General features: G+C 44.9%; 1 protein-coding gene across 6 annotated transcripts in view; it reads left to right on the forward strand.

Moving 5' to 3' along the window:
- The window catches only part of POU4F3 (POU class 4 homeobox 3), a 151534-nt gene that overhangs the window by 13753 nt on the left and 117326 nt on the right, over nucleotides 1-20455 (forward strand). For 3 of the 6 annotated variants that reach the window (XR_011030527.1, XR_011030526.1, XM_068277543.1), the window contains exon 1: nucleotides 3952-4030. The exons of 2 other annotated variants lie outside the window; for them this stretch is intronic. The gene's annotated coding sequence lies outside the window, so the exon portion shown is untranslated. Of the gene's footprint in view, nucleotides 1-3951; nucleotides 4031-7178; nucleotides 7201-20455 lie in introns of those variants that run through there. One more of the 6 variants, XM_068277545.1, reaches the window with a different exon arrangement.

Below are 20455 nucleotides of genomic sequence, written 5' to 3' on the forward strand. Positions count from 1 at the left end.
AGGCTTGCAACGCGTCCATTCGGACGCTTGCACCTCGTTCAAACGCTGAGGGGAGAGCAGCGTTCTGGGTAATTAATTCCGCCGCATCTAGCCGCAGAGCTGCGGCAATTAGAGCTAATTTGAATCACGAGTATCCACCGTGGTTATTTGTGATTAATCTGTGGAGAGCAAACCTGCAACTAGCTCTGCCAACATGTAATGGCTATGCACATTTCTCAGTTCGGGTGGGGGGGGGGGGGGTTGGGGCCCAGGACTGATGATTTGTGAGGGGCCCCAAAATTTCTGATGGCGGCCCTGTGTACCCAGCCTTATGGACCTGAATGCACTCCCAACAGTATACCAACAGTATGTCTGGTCTCAGGCATATCTCATGTGCGTGTGGTGATGTGAGACTCCTTGGCTGGATCTGCTACAGGCTGAAGAAAACTGCATAAGGGCTGGTTCACACTGCATGCACTTTTCTAAGCACTAGTGTTTTGAAAAAAAGCTTTCTAATGTAATGCTATGTGTGATTTAAAAAACAACAACATTGCTCAACTAATAACACACACTTAGCATTACATTAAGGGCTCGTTTCCACTAGGGCGAATCCGCATGCGGGCACTGCATGCGGATTCGCATAGCTAATGTTAGTGGATGGGGCTGTTTCCACCTGTGCGGCGTGCGGGAGCGATTTGGCAGCGGGCCAAATCTGCACGGCGGGACCCACAGTTTTCGCCTGCGTCGGGAATCCGTGCGAATCGCCGCTAATGTATTTAATAGTAAAAACGCATGCGTTTGGTACATGCGTTTTTACCCGCGATTTCGCACCCTTCCCAATGTTATTTTGTCCTGGCAGTGTCATGGTTAATTTCGCATGGCACCCTGCCATGCGAAATCGCACGCGAAATCGCGGGTAAAACGCATGCGGAAACGCACCCGCATGCGTTTTTACAAGCGTCGGAATGCCGGCGAAATCGCGTCGCACTAGTGGAAACGGGCCCTAAAGGGTTTTGTGTGGTGGGTAAATTGACACTTACCTGGGTCTTCTATTGCCCCCCTGTAGCTGCCATGTCCTGCGCTGTCCTCCTACGATAATCAATTCCCCGCCACTGGTCCCGTCCAATTAATCGTCTTACAAGATGAATAGAGTGCGCTCCCACTCGCGTCTACAAGGTTTTCTCGTACTGCACCTGTGCAGTAAGCTCACGGACACGCGAGCAGGAGCGAGCACGCATGCAGCCATGGCCGCGCAGCCGCACTCTAGATAGAGGAAGAATTTGACCGGGACCGGCGGCGGGGAACGGATGATTGTAGGAGGACTGTGCGGGACATGGCAGCTACAGGGGTGCGATAGAAGCCCCAGGTAAGTGTCAGGTTTTTTTTTTTTCACCCTCCGCAGAACCCCTTTAAGAAGAGCTTTTTAAATCACTGGCGCTTAATCCAGGTAACCCACTATGCAATTTCCTGTCTGACGTGATTGCTGATTGATGAGTTAAGTCGATAACTTCTGATCCGATCAGCTTCCTATTGATAACGCAATAAATTTACCGATCACTACTGCACAAAACTGATTGCGTTATCGATCAGGAGCTGATTGGACGTGTCAAAAAATAATTGATTTGACACGTTGATCTGGCGGAAAATTGCATGGTGTATATACTGTACCTGCAGTGTGAATCAGCCTCAACACCACTACGAAAAGTCCAGCAGTTGGTTTATGAACCCTACCATGAGGCACTGCGGAGTAATTTATCCAGGGATCAAATTAGAATCTGTTTTATTCACCAAGAACAACTAGGTCGTGCCCAGAATTGGTTTTGGCACATACAGTGAACATATCATCCCATAAGGCACTGCAGGAGTCATTTTTTTTCCACATTGTGGCGTAGTGATTAGCACCCTTGCCTTGCAGCGCTGGGTAACTGGTTTAAATCCCAGCCAGGGCACTATCTGCAAGGAGCCTGTATGTTCTCCCTGTGTCTGTGTGGGTTTCCTCTGGACAGGGATGCTCTCCGAATGAATTCCAAATGGACCACCAGGCTTTCTCCTTCAACCCGTGACGCGGCTTGGAACGCAGCGTGGGATGCGCCGTGGGATGGATAAAAGAATGCGGCTGCTGGGTAAGTTTAACCCTCCCCCACTCACCCGCTCAGGTGCTCTAATTATCAGGATGAATTCCGAATGAAATCTATTCGGAATTCATCTGGAGAGCATCCCTGCTACTACTGATTTCCCACATCCCAAAAATATAGACAAGTAATTTGGCTTCCCCCTAAAATTAGCCCTAGACTATGATACATACACTACATGAAATACACATATAATTATGGTAGGGATTGGATTGTGAGCTCTTCTGAAGCACAGTTAAAGTCAATGGGAACTGCTAAAACAAATTAAAAAATGAAGCAGATACTTGCCTAAGGAGAGGGAAGGCTCTGGGTCCTCTCCAGCGCTGTCTCCCTGGTAGCAGTATTCACCCAATTTGGTCGATTACTGCTATCTCTCTGCCGCCGATGAAGGCTTTGGAAGTCTTCAGGAGCCCGAGTGCTCCCGAAGGTGGGCCAATACATGCGAGCGCACACGTGCTGTATTGAGCTGCTATTTTTCGGGAGAACTCTGCTACCGAAGTCCCCCACGGCGGGGGGATTCAAATGGGGGAGCCAGGGCTTAATGGAGGAGACTAGGAGAGATGCGGGAAGGCTCTGTAGGACCCAGAGCCTTCCCTCTCTTTAGGTAAATATCTGCATTTTTTTTTTTAGTGATTCCCAATGACTTTAAGTGACAAGACAATATATTCTGCACATATTCTGCAGGAAATGTCGGCGCTATATAAATACTAATAATTTTTCCAGAAAGCACCTTTCCTCACTCAGTAGGGGGCTAATAAGGCTCTATTCACACTGAATCAGTTGCTATTAGTTAAAACTGAATGGACAGCTGATGTCAGCCCAGTGTCCATGTTTCCTTATGGGTCAGTTCACATTGTATGTGTTTTAACAGAAAGCTTTTCACAAGGTACTGCTATGGAACAACTTATCCATTAAAACACATCCTTTTTTCTGCGTTTAGTGTGACCAGATCCTTAGAGGAACAGTGGTCATATGGCTACTCTTTCAGTTATTCATAGTTTATTTTGTAACTAGTCAAAAGAAAAAGCCCACCCACTGAATAATGGGCACTAGACAACTGGTGCACACCATCCACAGCTGTGTGCCCGCAACAATGCACAGCCGCGACCCCCCAGCACCGAATACATGGGCGCAACGCGCACATGTCCACGACCCCTGCCCGAAGTCCGTGTGACATGCATGCGTGCCAGTCAGGGACAGGGGGATTATTATATACTGTAGGATACTGTAGTGTGGGTAGCTTTTTATTGTCTTAGCAATTTAGAGGCTAGTGCTTGATGAAGCTCTTATTAAAAAGCAAAACTGGACTGGGAAAGATTTGAATGGATGCCATAAAGCAATGTTACTAACCATTCCATCCACCCAGCTCAACTTTAGACACTCATTCATTATCATTATCGGCAGTACCTGCAGTTTCTTATACCTCCTCAAGTAAAGTTATAGGCTATACAGAGAAGCAACATCAGTGGTTGCCAGTTCACTCATCTGCAAGCCCACCAGGCAACCCCCCCCCCCCCCCCCCCCCGTGGCTAAGAGATTGATATGAACATGTCTAATAATGCTTTGCTCCTTACATTAGCAGAGTCACCTGATTAATCTCTGCCAGTCTTGAAACAGCTGCAGTGGAGCCATGGGAAAGCTGCATGAAATACTACAGCTGTGTTGAGAATTGGATAAGTAGCCCTGGAGTCTCCAGCTGCTAACACAGAACTGTCTGAGAGAGACATCACATCACCAATTGCAAGAAAACGTATACTTCCTCTTTCCTGTGTAACCATCCTCAGCACTCCCGGAAGTAGTGTGTGTATGTGTACTGTGCAGCTCTGTGTCTTGTGAGCAGTGATGTGGGCAGCTTGTCAGGAGCTTCAGCAGTCACTCAGCAGCAGCTTCACTCCGGGCACCGAGGAATCAGATCCCTGGTTAAGTAATTCTTATCACACACCTGGCTTGTGTAATTTGCAATGAGGGGAGGAGGGGCAGGGTGAAGGATTTTTGTACAGTGGAATTTTACTATCAGGATTTATGGTGAGTGGTGACACCCAGGAATGATGCAAAAAGAGAATTGACTTACATTACATTACTGTGACACAGAACTGAGCAGGGTGAAATATGTATATCATACCTCCCAACTTTTTGAGATGAGAAAGAGCCATGCCCCTGCCACACCCCTGACCACGCCCATCACAACCCTAGTCACGCATACCATAAAGATTCCATAAGAAAAATATGTTGTTTTATAATTCAAACCACACTGGTCCTTTATATCCTGGTCCATTTTCCTTCATATTAACATGTTTTAAATTAATAATATATCAATTTAAAGGATGGGATGGGAATAGAGTATAGAGTCAATCAAACACATTTTTTGTAGAAAAATATATATATTTACATAGAAAGAAGGACAAAGTCCTGAAAGAGGGACAAATGAGGAGGAAAGAGAGACAAGGCTTCCTAAGAGGGACTGTCCCTCCGAAAGAGGGACAGTTGGGAGCTATGCGTATATGTCTACAAGCACCTTGCTAAGGGTCTGGCTTTCTAAGCTTCTTGTTTTTAGAACTTGTGCTAGGTACACACGATGCGTTTTTTTTCGGTTGATTTTCCGTTCAATCGATTGTCCGCTCGATTTTCTGCTTGATCCTCTTTTCTTATCTATTTCCATTCACTTCTATGAGAAATCGACCAGAAAAACGGTCGGAAATAATATTGGACACGTTGGAATTTATCTATCGAACCATCTATCTGCCGAAAAACGTATGGCGTGAACATAGCATTAGAGTGTATCTCCATGGAAAAAGTGCCCATTTAGATACCTCAGTATCGAAATGGTTATCTCAGTAGAGATAACCTTGTGGCTTCCCGTCTCCCTCCACCTCGCCATTCCTGTGCTGGAACCCGCTGAACCTCTTTGAGTAGGGCTTGACAAAGAATACGTGTGACTGTGCTCCTGTCCATTAACGAGTGCGTCCGCACTGTGCTTGCGTAGTAGCACAGAGCTGTTCAGGCTTGGCCAAGCCCAAGCGGCTCAATGCTACTTTGCAGGCATACTCGTTCATGGATGGGAAGGTGGCCGTGAGCTTCCAGAGGGTCCCCGTATCCACCGACGGTCAGGAGAACGATGTGGATCCAGAGGCTTCCTTCTACCAAGGTACATATCTGAATTTCTCTTTTTAACCTGCTCCCTACCACCTTACACTGATGGGAGGTGGGAGCGTGGCTGCTGGGGGACCGCCTAAGGTCGATTGGCATGAAGGTGCGGTGGGCGGGATAAGCAGGTTGCTCGTAAACAGAGCGGGGAAATAGAAAATAGAGAAAAAAAGGCTATTTACATTTGTACAGCGCTGTGATCTAGCGCAGCGCTGTACAGGGGACTCCCTTGTCACTTAGCTGTCCCCAGGAGTGGCTCACAATCTAATCCCTTTCATAGGCTGATGCCTATGAGAGGGTACTGTAGTGTAAGGATCGCAGTCAGGGTCAATTTAGGGGGGAGGGAGGGAAATACAAAAATCGAATATTTTATTTAAAAAAACACATTTTTAATTTAATTAAAAAAAATCGCACCAGCAATCAGAGACCACCCAAAATAAGGCTATTAGTGGCAAAAAAAATTAGGTAAAATTCATTTGGGTGTTAAGTTGTATGGCCGAGCAATAATTTGTTAAAGTGGCAAAGTGCTGAATTGTAAAGATTTGCCTTGTCACTAGGGGGGGGGGGGGGGGGGGGGGGGGGGGGTGGGTTATAAACCTGTGGCCCTCAAGAGGTTAACGCCACAGGTTTATTTTAAAGCAAACCTGTGGGGGGGGGGGGAAGATTGAAGTTAGAAACTTACCTCCTGGAGAGAGTGCAATTGCTGGACAAGATAGAGGATGGAGCTTTATCGGGCAGAAATGTCTGAGCCAATGAGATAACCTGGATTTTATAAACTGTTGTTCACTGTCTGGTGAATGCTTTTTGGCTGGGACAATCAGATTGTTTTACTCCTCCTCCATTCGCTATTGCTGCAGTCACCCTTATCTGGAATATGTCATACCATTTATTGGACTGACAGTTCAGTGGTTTGACACCACTGGCCTGCTGAGTTAGCTGACTGTGCAGGTTTATTCAATGTTTATAATTTTATTGCATGGGTCATCTGACTTTGCAAATTGTTAGATCTATTTGCTTATTAATGGATTTCAGGGGTCATGGGCATTTGTTTCATCACAACCCATTTTATATTTATATTACTAACCTTTTTAGTTTTTGATAAGTAAATAACGTGGTGGGCCTGTACAGTGACATGACACATCTAGCTTCTTTCAGCTGTTGATTTTTCATTGCAGCTCAATAAAGTTGCTTCTGTTCCAGGATAGACTTTCACAGCTACATAAAAACCTTTAAGGAGAAACCATAACCAAGAATTGAACTTCATCCTAATCAATAGCTGATACCACATTTCCCATGAGAAATGTTTTCCTTTTCCTAAACGGATCATCAGGGGCTCTGTATGGCTGCTATTGTGGTGTAACCCCTCCAACAGTGTGATGTCAGGAGCATGGTTCTGACATCACACGGTGGGAGCTTTGTTGCATTGTGGGAAATAACAGCAGTTTACAGCTGTTTCCAACTGCCAAAAAAGCAAGCAGCATCTCCTTCCACTGACATCACCTGTCAGCAGTCAGAATGTCACCATATGATAAATGTCAGAATGTAAATCAGGGAGAGGAAAGATGTTACAATGGGCAAACACTAACTAAATAATTTATACATAATTATTGTAAAAAATGAAGCACTTTTTTATTACATTATTTTCACTGGAGTTCCTCTTTAACATATTTGAATGTGTATCATGCAGCTGCTCTTTTTAACATTAGGTTATACTGATGCTGCCTGAAACAGAAGGAGAATCGCAGGAGCCTTGTGTTAGAAGAAAGGTTTCAGCAAACTATGTTGCTTGTGGTATCTTTTTACAAGGCCTTTACTGTGCTCATAGTTTGTCATGTAGACAGATACTCCTGTCATTGGCTCATCAACTGCTGTAACTTAGCAACTCCCTGAGCCTTTGTTAGGGCGTGCTGTCCAATCTCCTTAATGAATAAGAGCACCATGACAGGTAATTGATGCTGGGCCGTTTAGTTGATAAATTATTCACTGTCTGGGTAACTTTATACATATCCCAAATCAGATTATGCAATGGAACAGCCATGTCATACCTGCGCCAGGTTCTTTTTCTCTGTATTATGATGTCAGACAACGTATAATACCAGCTACATACTCTCATTTCAAAAGCAACGTCAATGAAATTGTGGCCAGGGAATAGGCAAAAGAGTATGCACTGTTATTTATATATCCTGAGTTTCCATGGGAAGAACTGTGATGTAACTTCCAGGTCGGGCAGGCAGTGACCTGGTAGAGATAGCTGCTGATTTCTCCATGGTGGGGGCACTGATTAGGTGTTTGGGGTGATGACAGTAAAAAAAAAAAAAAAAAAAAGGTTGATCTGCTTTTTTGGCAGGTGAATATTTTTTTTTTCTAAATAAAGAACATCCAACAAATGTGGAGTGATCAGCTGTGGAAGTCTGCTGGTTTTGCATCCTTTGATGTGAATGTCTAAATACAATTTCCTTTTAAAGAAAACCTGAACTGAAAATTAAAAGTCAAAATAAGCATACACAAGTCATACTTACCTTCCATGTAGTCTACTCCTCAGTGTCTTTCTCCTGCCCCACGTCCTGTTTGTTCACTGTGATCAATGGAATTTTCCGTCCTCCATTTTGAAAATGGCCATTACCCATAACAGCTTTCTGGTCAGCACACAGTTAAACTGTAACATCGCCCACTTGAGCCATAGGGAAACATGGACATTACCTGGTACATCAGTTTTCCTCTCAGCTATAACTGACAGCAACTGATATTTTACTGACAGCAACTGATATATTTCAGATCTGACAAAATATTGTCAGAACTGTAAGAGATTATTGTCAGAAGAAAATGGTGAGCTTCTGAGAGGAACTGATGGCAAGGTAACTATGTAATGTTCATTTGAAGTTACCTCATGTGTTTATTTTAAATATTTTTACTCAGTACAGGTTCTCTTTAAGCAATACTCGTTGCCTGGCTATCCTGCTGCTCCTCTGCCTTTAATACTTTTAGCCATAGACCCTGAACAAGCATGCAGCTGATCAGGTTTTTCTGACATTATTGTCAGATCTGACAAGATAAGCTGAATGCTTGTTTCAGGTGTTATTCAGACACTACTGCAGCCAAATAGATCAGCAGGGCTGCCAGGCAACTGGTATTATTTAAAAATAAATAAATATGGTAACCTCCATATTCTTCTCACTACAGTAGTCCTGTAAAGGTTAATTGGCCCAAACCGTGTAAGGGTCTTTTTGCCTTCTTCATACACTACTTATTCAGACACTACTTAAGCCAAACAGACCAGCAGGTATTGTTTAAAAGGAAATAAATATGGCACCCTCCACATTCTTTTCGCTTCAATTGTCCTTTAAAGGAAATCCGAGGTAAAATAGAAAAGTTAATATTTACTTACCTGGGGCTTCTTCCAGCTTCTAAAAGTCTGTCTGGTCCAGTGTTGCTGTTCAGCTGCCCCCCACAGTGCCGCTGTCCCACCGTTAAGATTGCAGACTCCAGCTGGGTCGGGAGTTCTGTGTATGCATGGGCGTGTTGTCGCTGGGAATGTTCTGCGCTTATGCAGTTCACAAATGCTTAAACTGCACAAGCTCAGAATGCTTCCGATCGTGAGAGGCTTGCAGACAGGCACATGCGCAGAAGCCTAGGACCCAGCTGGGGTCTGTGATGTTACGGGTTGGACAGCGACACCATGGAGGGCAGCGAGACTGCACTACTGGACCAGATAGACTTCTAGGGGCTGGAAAAAGCCCCAGGTAAGTAAAATGTAACTTTTATTTTATTTTACTTTGGATGCCCTTTAACCTCCCTAGCAGTAATCCCGAGTCAGGCTCGGGATGGAAATCCGCAGCTCAGAGCGTTATTCCCGTGTCTGAGTTATATGCAGGAACTGCTGCAGATCTCTCTCTGGTATGTTTTTACTTTTTAGTTTCAAAAGTATTTTATTGAAAAAATCAAATGAATACAGATTTGCTTTCCATAAGCCCTTAACATAGGGCATGGTATAAGTATAACAGTACAAGGTGAGAGAATACAGTCCACTTACAGCAAAATCAGCAGTGTAACATATACATATTTTAGGTTAACTACAACAGTCATATATGATAATTTGAGGTCCGGGTTAATGTATTTGGCCGTCAAGAGCATTAGTTGATTTTATTTCAGAAGGAAAGGGCACAGGATCGGAGACCTATCGTGTGTGAGCACGAAAGCCAGGGCTGCCAGGTTCTAGTGAAGGCATCAGTGGTGTCGTTGATAATGGCTAGCGTTCGTTCAGAGATTAGGATGTCAATGATGATGTGATCGGTAAGATCCATTGACAGTGTTGGTTGTCTCCACTGTCTCGCAATATGGAGTCTGGCCGCCTTGGCTATGTGTTGGGAGAGTCTGTGCTGAGGATAATTCCAACCAGAGGGCCTATCTCCTAGGAGTAGGAGCAAGGGGTCTGGATAAAGAGGTTTTTCAAGTGCTGTGCTGAGAAAGGAGGTGACTTGGGACCAATATTTTTTAACTTTGGGGCAGAACCACCAAATGTGATCAATAGTTCCGGGCAAGCCACAACCTCTAAAACATAGGTAAGAGTTGGTCTGAGATATTGCGTGCATTTTAATAGGTGTAACATAGGTTCTATGTAGTATTTTGTAATTGGTTTCAATATGGGAAAAGTAGCTACTGCCTTTTGTAAGTGTTAAACAACATTTAGACCAACGCTCAGTTGTCAGAGTGGTGCCCAAGTCTCTTTCCCATTGCAGCATTGTGCGTGTTTTTGTGAATTCCGTTGGTTGGGAGAGCAAGGAATAAATGTAGGAAATAAGACCGCCTTCTAAGGGGTGTAAAGCACACCAAGCTTCATATGTGGTCCTAGGTGGAAGTGTGTTATTATTGGGACAAAGCGATTTTATAAAATGATAAATCTGAATAGCATGGAAGCACTCAGAGGGCGGAAAGGAGTAGTTTCTTTAAATTGCTCCCAGGTGGGTAGTTTGTCATTCAGTAAAAATTTTTTAAGAGTGGTATAACCCCTTTCCTTCCACCATCTCAGTGCTCCCGTCTCCAGACCAGGGGGAAAATTGGGGTTACCAAACAGAGGAGTCTGAGAGGGGATATTTGATTGCAGTCCTTTTTGGATTTTGAGTCTGTTCCAGATCGATAAGGAATGGGCAGTTAGCGGGGATAGTTTTTGATACTTGGATAGGGGAACTCGAGATGACCACTGTAGTGCTTGGAATGTGAGGGGTTGCAGTAAGCCATTTTCTATTTCAGCCCATAGGGGAGGGGAGTGTTCAGCATGTATCTGGGCAATTTGGGCTAGTTGTGAAGCCCTATAGTAGTTAAATAGATCTGGAACTCCCAGTCCCCCCCGGCTTCTATTCATGTACATTATTTTCTGATTTATTCTTGCTCTTCTATTGTTTGTGATGAACCTAAAGATGGCACTTTGGAGGTCTTTAAGGGAAGTTTTGGTTACTAAGACCGGAAGTGTTCTAAAAAGGTATAATAGGCGGGGGAGAAGGGTCATTCTAACTGCTTGGATTCTTCCTGTCCAAGATATAGTTGGCATATTCCATTTGATTAGATCCTGCTTTAAGGAAGCTAGCATTGGTTTATAATTTAGGTTAAATAGTTCTTTAGGGTTAGCTGCTATCTTTACTCCTAGATATGTAATGTATTTGGTTTGAAGTGAGAGACCTAAAGAGGAAGTAATAGCAGCTGCCTGTGTTTTAGATAAGTTTGTGAAGAGCACATCTGATTTGCTAATATTAAGGGAGAGACCTGAAATGTTGCCAAATGTTTTCATTAGGTCAATTAAATTAGGTAGGGAAGTGTGGGGGGATGTTAGGGTGAGGAGCAAGTCGTCAGCAAATAGGTTGGCTTTATAATTGGTTTTTGCGACAGTTATTCCCTGGATGTCGGGTGATTGGCGAATTTTGACCGCCAGTGGTTCTATGGTTAAGGCAAACAAGGCTGGCGAAAGGGGACAGCCCTGCCTGGTTCCCCTTTGGATAGAAATTGTGGTTGGGTTATCAGTGGGGAGCTTAAGTTGGGCAGAAGGAGTAGAGTATAGGGTCTGTATAGCTGTTAGAAAGGAGCCCCCAATACCCGCCCTCTGCAGAGCTTGTAGCATGTATGGCCAGTCTATTGTGTCAAAGGCCTTCTCCATGTCGAGCGAAACCAGTGCTAAAGGCAGCTTCCTGGAGGCAGCGACATGGAGAAGGCCCACGACCTTCCTGACATTATCAGAGGCCTGTCGTTGCGGGATGAACCCCACTTGGTCTCTATGAATTAATGGGCCTAGTACTTTATTTAGTCTTGTCTTTACTTTTTGTTTTTAGGGTCTAAAAGCTTGTGAAGAAAATTGCACGGCTTTTAGACCCTAAATCTGGAAATAATCACAATGCCAGGGAGGTTAACTACCTCAAGACCGCGTCATGCCAATGGGTGTCAAGTCCTGGGGCTGGCTACTGCAGGAGATCGTGCGTAGGCTGCGCGCGCATCTCCTGCTTGGGAGGCGGAGCTCCGCCCCGCCTTTAGTCTCCGAGCGGCGATCTGCAGCAGCACTGTACTGGGGACAGCTGTGTGACACGGCTGTCCCCCTGGGTCACTAGAAAGCGATTGGCTCTCATAGGCAATAACTTATGGCAGCTGATCGCCAGGATTGGCTGGCTGGGGGGGGAAGGGGTTTGGAAAAAAAAATATTAATAAAATAATGACACAAATATTTATAAAAAAAAAAAAAACCACAAACACTAGGGGGCGATCAGACCCCACCAACAGAGGTGCAGCGTCGGCCCACGCCTGCGCAATAGCACAGAGCCACTCATGCACAGAGGAAAAAGCCAGTCACAAGAGGCTCCCTGCTACTGCAAAGGCACTGACCATCTTTCACCTATTCAGTGAGGCTGCATTTGTTCACAGATAGGAGCACAACTGTGCAAACCTATTCGACAAATGCTTTTTGAATAGGATCAGAGGGTCCCAGTGCTGGCACGGCGAGCTCAAGGGGAAGTATGTTTTTCTCAAATTTGCCTTCAAGTACACTTTAAAATCAACCAATGCTGGGGTAAAGGCCGACTGCTCTATTCATCCCTCTACATTCCAGGGATTAATAGCAAGCAATATTTCAGATTGCTCAAAACACAGGATTCTTACAGAGTCTTTAATATGGGAATGTCCGAGTTTCCTGTGAGTGATTAGTTCAGGTGTTGAAAATTCTACTGGGAGCAGCTTATTTTTCATGTAGCAATATGAGGAGTTTTCTGTACTCTACAAGGTTTGTATGAGAGTACAGATACCACACTTGTAAAATAAAAAATAAAAAAAAATCTGTCAGTTTGGGAAATTTATAGCAGGTTGCAAACTAGAATATAACCACTTTTTTTTAATAATAGTAAACTAGAAACTGATACAGTCTGTTATGGCAATTTTCTGTGTGAAAATAGAGTCTGTGTGAAAATGGAGTTCATTGTATAACAGTCCATGTTTGCTGGATTATTAAAGAGGGTTCCTCTAGAAATACCCATAGTTGTTTGGAGATTCCTTATTACATCCGCCCTTTGCCTTTAGTCCGGATTTACAATAGTGGTTTGCAATGCAGTGCTAGCATCTTATCTTACCATAGAAATCAGCCATCATATGACCCTGCACCACAGTGCGGCAACAGGGTCATATGCATAGTGCCGCCCCCCTCTCAGTGATGTACTCCCTACTGGGCAGGAATTATGTCACCGGGTTTCATGTCGGTCCATGCATGCGCGCCACACTTGCAAAGTCCCATTCAGTTGTAGTGCATTGCAAAATGCAAAATACAAAAATTTCATGTTTTCACACTCATGACAATGTTTGCAAAACACGTTGGCATGAGAAAATACATGTTTGCTAAGTTCACTAGTTAGTGATCCACGATCTTTGTTCCTGCGGGAATTGTTTTCTTCTGCACAAAAATGAGGTTACACTTTAAAGGGAACTTAAACTGAGAAGGATATGGAATTCTCCTTTTAAAATAATACCGGTTGCCTGACTCTCCTGATGATCCTCTGCCCCTAAGGGCCCATTTTCACTTGTGCCGCACGCGTCAGCGAGACGCGCAGTGGCACTTCCTGGTGTGTGGGATCGCAGGCGAAATCTGCGGGCAGTGTCTGCCGAATCGCTAGGGTAAGCGATTCGGCCGGTGGCGCCATAGTTTCCTATGGCAGAGTTTCCCCGCGCGATTTGCCTGCGGGGAAACTCTGCGGATTCGGAGTGGTTTCCGCTCCAGTGGAAACGAGCCCTAATACTTTTAGCCACAGCCCTTGAACAAGCATGCAGATCAGGTGCTCTGACTGAAGTCAAGACTGGATTAGCTGCATGCTTGTTTCAGGTGTGTGATTCGACAAAGAGATCAGCAGGACTGCCAAGCAAATGGTATTGTTTAAAAGGAAACATCCATATCCCTCTCACTTTAGGTTCCCTCTAAGCTTAAAAAAGTCCTGTCAGCTGAATGTCCATTCAGATTATTCAATTACTGGAAGTCATCAGAGTTACAATTTAGGTATAAAGATCATAGCACATTCTTTAAAACTGTAAATGTAACAATATCCTGGACGCCTCGTTTTCCAAGCCCCAAAAAGCTCAAGCGTGATCTTCCATTTAGTGTTGGCAGGGACAAGAATGGTTCCCAAGGGTTCACAGAGGTGTATTCGATCTGCTGGTCGAGCACACACAACGGGGGTAACAAAGCTGAAACAAGGGGAGCAAGAGAAGACAGGGAAGGCTATAGGATCCAGAGCCTTCCCTGTCTATAGGTAAGTAACTTACCTACATATCATTAAACCAGTCCTCCTCAGTTTACCTCATCTGTCAGACACTCCAAAGCAAAGCCATTTTAGATGCCACATTACTGGCAGGTTCCATAATTATTGAGTGAGCAGTCAGCTTGGGTCATGTGATCTACAGTGTGCGATTACCTAATCTCTCTAAAGGTGCCCATTAACGGTACAAATTTTTCACCAAATGCGATCTTTCGACGCAATTTTTTTTACGATCAAATTGTATAGAAAATTTGCCATTTATAAAGGCAATCGATAAGGACCGATTCTTTGGTCAATTGCTAAATAGGATAAAATGGATCTGAAAATTGGATTTTATGATCACATTTGAAGAAAGAATTGTTCAGTAAATATAAACAGTCGATAATTGCCTTCCGATTAGTTACGATCATTCGAATGGCATCGAAAGATCGCATTTAGTGAAAATTGTACCGTCAATAGGCACCTTTATGTACAGCGAGAGAACAGACTCCCTGCAATAGTGTCTGTTATTCTGTCCTGGAAAAAAACTAATACTGTAGGAGTAATATTAAATATAACAATACAAATAGTAATGAACTATAAGTGAACTCTCCTCTTCCTCTTAAAATATTTTTGACTTGTCAAATTGAAAAAAAAAATCTAATTTTTACTTTTTGTGTTAAATTTTGCTTAATGTGTGAGATTAAACATTTAGTACCAAAATGAAGCTTTGTCTGTCATTAAAAAATGATTCCAAGCTTGTCTATGTAGGGCAAACCACAGAAGCGTTATGATTTAAAGAAAACACGGCATAAAAAAAGAAAATACTTTGCTAAGGAGAGGGAAGCCTTTGGATCAAGGGTGTCAAACTCAAATACAAAGTGGGCCGGAATTGAACATTTGTTACCAAGTCATGGGCCAACCTCAATGTCTACTGGCTACGTTCCTCCCTTATAAAGTTCCCTGGTGTCTATTGCCCCCCTCCAACTCCTATACAGTTCCCTGGTGTCTAGTGGTTCTCCGTCCCCATACAGTTTCCTGGTGTCTAGTGGCCCCCACCCTCCCCTATACAGTTCCCTAGTGTTTAGTGTCTTTCCCCTACCTCCCCCATTTGGCTTCCCTGGTTTTCTAGGGCTTCACCTCCAATATAGCTTCCCCTAGTGGTCTAGAGTGAGTCAAACATAATGCAAAGTGGTGAAACCCCTTGAGGGCCAAATTTAATGGTTCTGAGGACCAGATTTTGCCCGCGGGCCAGAGTTTGACATGTATGCTTTGGATCCTCCAGAGGCTTCCCACTCTGTCCTCCATCACTGCCGGGACCCTCCTTAACAGAAGCTCCTCTTCGGGCATGAGCGCGGCCGTGCTTCACCCACGTGCCTGCAGAGTAGCATGGAGCCACTCATGCACGAGCGGCTCTGACTTACTGCACAGATGCAGCCGTACTCACTCAGGCATAGCACGTCTGCGCTCATAGCTGAAGTGGAGTGCAGCCCCGCGGTTCCTATGCACAAGCCTTTGTCGGTAATCTTCATGCGGTCTGCACTCAACGACGGGGGACTGGTGGATGGGTGGGAAGTCTCTATAGGATCCAGAGGCTTCCCTCTTGTTAGGTAAGTATTTTTTTGTGCATTCAAGGTTCGCCTCAGGTACACTTTAAGATCCCATCATACCACTTCAAGGAAATATCAGGCTTTTTAAAGAAAATTAGATCTACTTACCTGGTGCTTCCTCCAGCCTCTGGAAGGCTATGTGTTCCTTGCCCCAGCTCCGCTCCCAGCTGGTCTCCCAGGGTCCCCTCCATTGTAAATGCCGACCTGGCGATGTCGGTAACTGAACTGAAGTGAACTTATGAGACAGAAATTTTTATCTATAGTTCTACTCCTTAATAGAACTTTTCTGAAAATTCACAAGTGTTTCTCGCGCCAAGAATTTTGGAGCTCTAAATAGTTATCAGTGAAAGTAAGACTAAGTTTACATTATGTGCGCTGCCTAATGCCTGCACTACTTTCAAGCACAATGCAACACACACACATGGTATACCATGCACATTACCTTCTATAGCACATAGAATTGCTATGGCAACATGCTCGTTATCATATAGTTTATCCAGAAACGCACTGTTGAAAGTTAAAGATGGAGACACCGAAAGCCCAATATACAGTGGCTTGCAAAAGTATTCGGCCCCCTTGAAGTTTTCCAAATTTTGTCACATTACTGCCACAAACATGAATCAATTTGATTGGAATTCCATGTGAAAGACCAATACAAAGTGGTGTACACGTGAGAAGTGGAGCGAAAATCATACATGATTCCAAACATTTTTTACAAATAAATAACTGCAAAGTGGGGTGTGCGTAATTATTCAGCCCCCTGAGTCAATACTTTGTAGAACCACCTTTTGCAGCAATTACAGCTGCCAGTCTTTTAGGGTATGTCTCTACCAGCTTTGCACATCTAGAGACTGAAATCTTTGCCTATTCTTCTTTGCAAAACAGCTCCAGTTCAGTCAGATTAGATGGACAGCGTTTGTGAACAGCATTTTTGAGATCTTACCACCGATTCTCGATTGGATTTAGATCTGGACTTTGACTGGGCCATTCTAACACATGGATATGTTTTGTTTCAAACCATTCCATTGTTGCCCTGGCTTTATGTTTAGGGTTGTTGTCCTGCTAGAAAGTGAACCTCCGCCCCAGTCTCAAGTCTTTTGCAAACTCCAAGAGGTTTTCTTCCAAGATTGCCCTGTATTTGGCTCCATCCATCTTCCCATCAACTCTGACCAGCTTCACTGTCCCTACTGAAGAGAAGCACCCCCAGAGCATGATGCTACCACCACCATATTTGACAGTGGAGATGGTGCATTCTGAGTGATGTGCAGTGTTCCTTTTCCGCCACACATAGCTTTTTGCATTTTGGCCAAAACGTTCTATTTTGGTCTCCTCTGTCCAGAGCACCTTCTTCCACGTGTTTGCTGTGTCCCCCACATGGCTTGTGGCAAACTGCAAACGGGACTTCTTATGCTTTTCTGTTAACAGTGGCTTTCTTCTTGCCACTCTTCCATAAAGGCCAACTTTGTGCAGTGCATGACTAATAGTCCTATGGACAGATTCCCCCACCTGAGCTGTAGATCTCTGCAGCTCGTTCAGAGTCACCATGGGCCTCTTGACTGCATTTTTGATCAGCGCTCTCCTTGTTCGGCCTCTGAGTTTAGGTGGACAGCCTTGTCTTGGTAGGTTTACAGTTGTGCCATACTCCTTCCATTTCTGAATGATTGCTTGAACAGTGCTCTGTGGAATGTTCAAGGCTTTGGAAATCTTTTTGTAGCCTAAGCCTGCTTTAAATTTCTCAATAACTTTATCCCTGACCTGTCTGGAGTGTTCTTTGGACTTCATGGTGTTGTTGCCCCCAAGATTCTCTTAGACAACCTCTGAGGCCGTCACAGAGCAGCTGCATTTGTACTGACATTAGATTACACACAGGTGCACTCCATTTAGTCATTAGCACTCATCAGGCAATGTCTATGGGCAACTGGCTGCACTCAGACCAAAGGGGGCTGAATAATTACGCACACCCCACTTTGCAGTTTATTTGTAAAAAATGTTTGGAATCATGTATGATTTTCGTTCCACTTCTTACGTGTACACCACTTTGTATTGGTCTTTCACGTGGAGTTCCAATAAAATTGATTCATGTTTGTGGCAGTAATATGACAAAAGGTGGAAAACTTCAAGGGGGCCAAATACTTTTGCAAGCCACTGTAGTGTAGTATGTACTGGTAGAGTGGATATGTAAGGTAAGTATGCAGATATACTCACAAATGGGTTACCATCCAGGTAACGACTATATCAGCAGATGGGGAGATTAGACCTGTCCCCACTCAGGATTAAGAAAGTGTGTTTGGATAACGTGGTCGGTTTACTCTCTTACAATGCAGAGATCGTGCCCATACAATGATCACTGCTTATAATGGGCTTTATTAACCTACCTGGCGGTAAGCCCGAGCTGAGCTCGGGCTATGCCGCCGGGAGGCACCGCTCAGGCCCCGCTGGGCCGATTTGCATAATTTTTTTTTGTTACACGCAGCTAGCACTTTGCTAGCTGCGTGTAACCTCCGATCGCCGCCGCAACCCGCCGATTCGCCGCTATACCCGTCGCCGCAGCCGCCCCCCCCCCCAGACCCCGTGCGCTGCCTGGCCAATCAGTGCCAGGCAGCGCTGTGGGGTGGATCGGATTCCCCTTTGACGTCACAACGTCGGTGACGTCATCCCGCCCCGTTGCCATGGCGACGGGGGAAGCCCTCCAAGAGATCCCGTTCTTTGAATGGGATCTCTTGATCTCCGTTCGCCGAAGGCGATCGGAGGGGCTGGGTGGATGCCGCTCAGCAGCGGCTATCATGTAGCGAGACATTGTCTCGCTACATGAAAAAAAAAAAAAAGGTATTTGCTGCCACCTGGCGGATTTTAACAAACCGCCAGGGAGGTTAATAAGATATTCGTTGATGCTACATTCAGGGCTCAAACCCACTAGCAGTCTTTTCTAAGCGCTAGTGATTTGAAAAAGCTCTTGCTAATGCAATGCTATCAGGGATTTTTATAAAATCACATCGCTCTAGTGGGATCACACCTATAGCATTACATTAGCAAGAGCTTTTCAAATCACAAAGCATCCAGAAAAGCGCCCCTAGTGGATTCCATGCCATAAAGTGTACCATTATGATAAAAGCTCTAGGAAACCTTTACCTGTGCAATTACTGCTAACCATCTTCTTCCTATTATAAGGATCATATCCCCACATGGGTTAAATAACCTAAACAAATCTAATTATCCCTTTTTTGCACTGTTTGATTAACCTCCTGCCGACCGCTTCACGCAAATTGACGTGAACGCGGCGGCAGCCCCAGGAGCACTCCACGGTGGTGGGTGTGAATGGTTGGGAATGGGGTTTGCAGGCGATCGCGCGTGCCAATGCGCTCGCATCTCCGCATGGATGACGGAGCTGTGCTTTCAGTCTCCCAGTGGCAATCACCGCTTGGAGACTGTTAGATGGCGTCCATCTAATGACCCTGTACAGCGCTGCGATCTAAGGCAGCGCTGTACTGGGGACAGCTGTGTGACACGGCTGTCCACTTTGTTAGCAGGGAAGTGATCGGCTGTCATAGGCTAAAGCCTATGACAGCCGATCACGCTGATTGGCTGGCGGGGGGAGGAATAAAAAAATAAATAAAAAATGAGCACATTTATTAAAAATTAAAAACAATAAATATTTATATTAAAAAAAAAAAAACAGCTTGGGAGCGATCAGACCCCACCAACAGAGAGTGCTGTTGGTGGGGAGAAAAGGAGGGGGGGGAATCACTTGTGTGCTGAGTTGTGCAGCCCTGCAGCGAGCCCTTAAAGCTGCAGTGGGCGAATTAGTAAAAAATGGCTTGGTCACTAGGAGGGTTTAACACCACGGTCCTTAAGTGGTTATAGACTCTTAGGGCTGGAACCCACAGGAGCGCTTTTGGCAGCGTTTTGGCAGCACTGCGATACGCTAGCAGTTTGCCAAAACGCTGGGCTGATGTTAATGGATGGGGCAACTTCCACAGGAGCGTTTGCGTTTCCCAGAAACGCAAACGCAGGACCTGCAGCATTTTGGGAGCGTTAGCGCTTCAATGTAAAGTATTGAAAACGCTAGCAGAAACGCTCAGCAAAATCTAAACTGAGCGGTTTTGCTAGCGTTTTGCGGTTCAGCACACTGTAACAAAATTAAAAATAATTCACAGGACCAATCAGGATAAAAACGCAAAACGCTACGCACCCGCTGGGCAAAAAAATACAATGTTGCAAAACACGACCAAAAACGCGCATGAATCCGCTTGCAAACCGCTCAGACAAAACGCTAGCGGTTGCGTTTTGCGTTTGCTGATTTCAGTGGGTTCCAGGCCTTAGACACCTTGAAATGTTCTTGCATAAATGCGGGCGACTTTCTAACCATAAAGTGAACCTGTTTTCATTCCCAACATCCAATAATGGGTATAGTAGTTTCTATTCCCTGCACTTGATTGGACATTTGAAGTAAACGCAAGTTCATATCACTGCACCTCAGTGTTACTTAACCTCCTTAGTGTTCGTGTTGTAACGCCGGAGGGCACCGCTCAGGCCCTGGTGGGCCAATTTGAATAATTTTTTTTCGAAACACGCAGCTAGCACTTTGCTAGCTGCATGTTTCTCCAATCGCCGCCGCTACCCGTCGCATAATAGGCCCCCCCCCCCCCCCCCCGAGACCCCATCGATGACATCATTCCGTTCGTCGCCATGGCAACGGGGGAAGTTCTGAAGGTAATCCCGTTTAGAACGGGATTTCCTGATGGGCATGATCGCCGGCAGCGGGAGGGGGGTATCATGTAGCTAGCGCTAGGCTAGCTACATGACTAAAAAAAAAAATTAGGTTAAAAAAAACACCCGCGGT

This window comes from Hyperolius riggenbachi, chromosome 3, assembly GCF_040937935.1.
Source record: "Hyperolius riggenbachi isolate aHypRig1 chromosome 3, aHypRig1.pri, whole genome shotgun sequence".
Taxonomy (NCBI): domain Eukaryota; kingdom Metazoa; phylum Chordata; class Amphibia; order Anura; family Hyperoliidae; genus Hyperolius; species Hyperolius riggenbachi.